Below are 3414 nucleotides of genomic sequence, written 5' to 3'. Positions count from 1 at the left end.
AGCCCCAAGCACATCACTAGTATAAAAATCGAACTTCTGAGAGATGATAAGTAATGAAAAGTTCAAAAACATTTTACGAGTTGATCGCTGCACGTTTCTCTATTTGTTTGATTGAATGAAAAACTTACAGAGAGGGGACGACCGTTGGAAAAGCGAATTGGTATTGGGCTTTATTCATAAGCTTCATGTGCGGAGTACAGGCAGAGTATTGGTAACTCTAGGTAACTCGGCACTGAGCAGAGTTATTGAGCTGACTCCCAGTAATTAACCGCATGTTCAGACTCACTTCTAAATACAAACGTGGTTCAGTAACTCCCCGGCACCAAATCAAACTGGTTCAGAACTAGCGCCGAACTAGCTTGAAAAGGGACGGTACTGGATCTTCATCTATCCTAAATCAATGCTGTAAACTGTCTTTTTTAACATGGCGATGGCCTACGAAGTGGCAATTGCTCCACTCTGCACAACTTTTGAACTCATTCTAAATTGGTTCCATTTGGGACAGATTTGGGACAATTAGTTGTTTATTAGAAAAAAATTTGATAATTTTTTTTTTTTGATATTTTTTCGTTTTTCATTTTCATTTGCATTTTATTTAATTTGTATTAAATTTTTTGAGTTTATATAATAATTTTCCCTTAAATTTTTAAGCGGTACGCAACAATTTAAATTTATTAAATCTGAAAATCACAACTGCCTCCACCGCGATTTGAACTCGCAACCAACAATGTTAAAGTCGGAGGTCCTCCCGCACAGCTATTGCCGTATTGTACGAAAAGTGAGAATTTGTGCATTTACTTCTCAGCTTTCACATGCTAAATGTGTGAAACTTTGAGGACAGGAAGTGTCAACTGCCGCGCTCTGCAGCCGTTTTGCACTAGTTCAGAGATAGTTCTGAAATTTGTAGGGCGAACTGCCCGACTGTCTCTAAATTTTGCTGCAGGGTTAGTACTAATTCAGCTTACTCAGGGTTTACACCTGACAATAGCAATACACTTCTTCAATTGTCTCAATCACTGCTTTGAATATTTTGAAGAGGGGCACCGAAATTGCGGATATGGGAAGTCAGCATTTAGACATTATATTGGTTTCAACCGAAACTGTGCATGTATGCTTTATTTCGGTATTTGCCATATGCATTATTTCGGTTTTCAACCGAACCTGTGCCTGGATGCATTACTTCATTTTTTTCATGCATTATTTCGGTTTTTGTTATACGCTTTATTTCGGATTTCTAACGAAAGTGTGCATATGGATAATTCCGTTTTTTTCGAATATGAATTATGTACTTGTACTTAGTAAGGGTTATAATCCATAAGCGCAGCCGAAGGCCACCTACACAGAAAGAAGTTCTGCACAAAAATACTTCCGCCTTCTTTCCGGCAACACAGAAAGGATAGTTCTACTTAGTTAGGGTTATAATCCCTAAGCGCGGCTGAAGGCCGCTTACGCAAAAAAAAAGTTCTGCGCAAAAATAATTGCGCCCTCCCTTTTCCGGCAACACAGAAAGGAAATATCTACTTATTAAGGGTTATAATCCATAAGCGCGGCCGAAGGCCGCCTACGAAGAAAGAAGCTCTGCGCAAAAATACTTCCGCCCTTCTTTCCGGCAACACAGAAAGGAGAGTTCTACCTACATCTTTTTTTCTCGCACTTGGAATAGTTTCTCGGTGTTTCCGATCTCCCAAAAACAATGCTTGTTTTTGTTATTGTGGCTTGTTAACATTTTTTATTTTTAATATTTTTATTGAGCTTTGTACCACGATTGTTTATTAGGAAAAATTGAAAAAGCAACAAAGTTTAAGCGATAGAAGTTCTCTCTTCCTAAACTATGTATTTGTCAATGTTATTGTGGCTTGTTAAAATTTTTTATTTTTTATATTTTTATTGAGCTTTGTACCACGATTGTTTATTAGGAAAAATTGAAAAAGCAACAAAGTTTAAGCGGTAGAAGTTATAGCACTATTTCGGAGATCACCACATCTCCTCATCAGACTTCATTTTTCTAGACTTCAGTAGGGATCGAACCTGCTGCACTTGATAGTAGTTGGTTGAATAAGGAAAATGAATTAGCAACAAGAGTTTACGGGATGTACATAGCTCAGTGGTTAACGCTTCTGACTTTGAACATCGAATTCGCAGGTTCGATCCCTGCTGAAGTCTAGAAAAAAGAAGTCTGATGAGGAGATGTGGTGATCTCCGAAATAGTGCTATAACTTCTACCGCTTAAACTTTGTTGCTTTTTCAATTTTTCCTAATAAACAATCGTGGTACAAAGCTCAATAAAAATATTAAAAATAAAAAATGCTTGTTTTTGTTCCTCACTTTTGGCATGTATGTTGTTGAAGCTTTGAGCGAGCGCCACTCCACGCTCTGCGGTATCGTTTACAACTTTTAAATTCCTTATAAGTGATTTTATCTGTGAAATTATATTTGCCACCGCTGCAAAATTTTTCATCCGTCCAAAGTTTTTAATTTTATTGCTTCAATTGCCATTTGTCATTTATTGAACAAGAAAATTAGTAAGTAAGTTTGTTGAAGTTTTTAGTATAAGGTGTCTAAAAAATATATAACTAAACAGTTGCACCATGTGTAATAGTTTTATGAAATAATTATATCTGAAATAAACACAAGGGCTTGAAATATGCATTGAAAACGCGTCACAGTTCGTTTGTTTTTTGTTTGCTGTTTGGGTGTTAGTGGTATGATAGTAAATTAATTGATTAACGCCCAACACTGCCTTCCATGTGTATTTCTGCCTTATAAAGCTTCTCACAAAAGCGATTTGCTGTTCGGAGGCGGCGTAAAGCTGTAGGTCCGTGACCTTTTTGTGACAACATCAAGACGCACACCACAAATTGGAGGAGAAGCTCGGCCAAACACTTGGCAAAGGTGCAAGCGCCAAAAAATTATTATTATACTATTAATATTTGCAATGACTAGGATAACACTTGGATTCAACATGGCGTATGAGTAATGTTTATCAGGTGATTTTTTTTATTTGATGATTAGTAATATTTAATGGTGAGGTCCACTATTTGTGTGAATTATAATGTGATCTTAGATGTATTAAGCATATGCTCACTGGTTAAGGAACAAAAAAAAATATTGCATACGTTAATTTTTTATAAGGCAAAACTTAGTTACTAACTAATTAATAAATGTGTTTAAAACTAATTTATTGAACTCTTATAATCTGTGTTCCAATAAACCGATATTTGGGAACCTACCTACGAAATTTCGACGAAATCGGACAAGATTTGATGAAAATATACCTATTTTTTAATAAAGATGCCTTTGAAATCTGCAGTTTCCGGAAAACAAACAAACGACTTCGAGCGACCTCTAAATCTTGTTCAAATAAGCTGAAATTTTAGAATGAACTTGTGTTCCCTATTATCTTCAATAATCCGA

The sequence above is a fragment of the Rhagoletis pomonella genome, unplaced genomic scaffold, assembly GCF_013731165.1.
Source record: "Rhagoletis pomonella isolate Grant_MI unplaced genomic scaffold, Rhpom_1.0 Rhpom_scaffold_00009, whole genome shotgun sequence".
Classification (NCBI taxonomy): Eukaryota; Metazoa; Arthropoda; class Insecta; order Diptera; family Tephritidae; genus Rhagoletis; species Rhagoletis pomonella.
Note: the sequence above shows the minus strand (reverse complement) of the source record.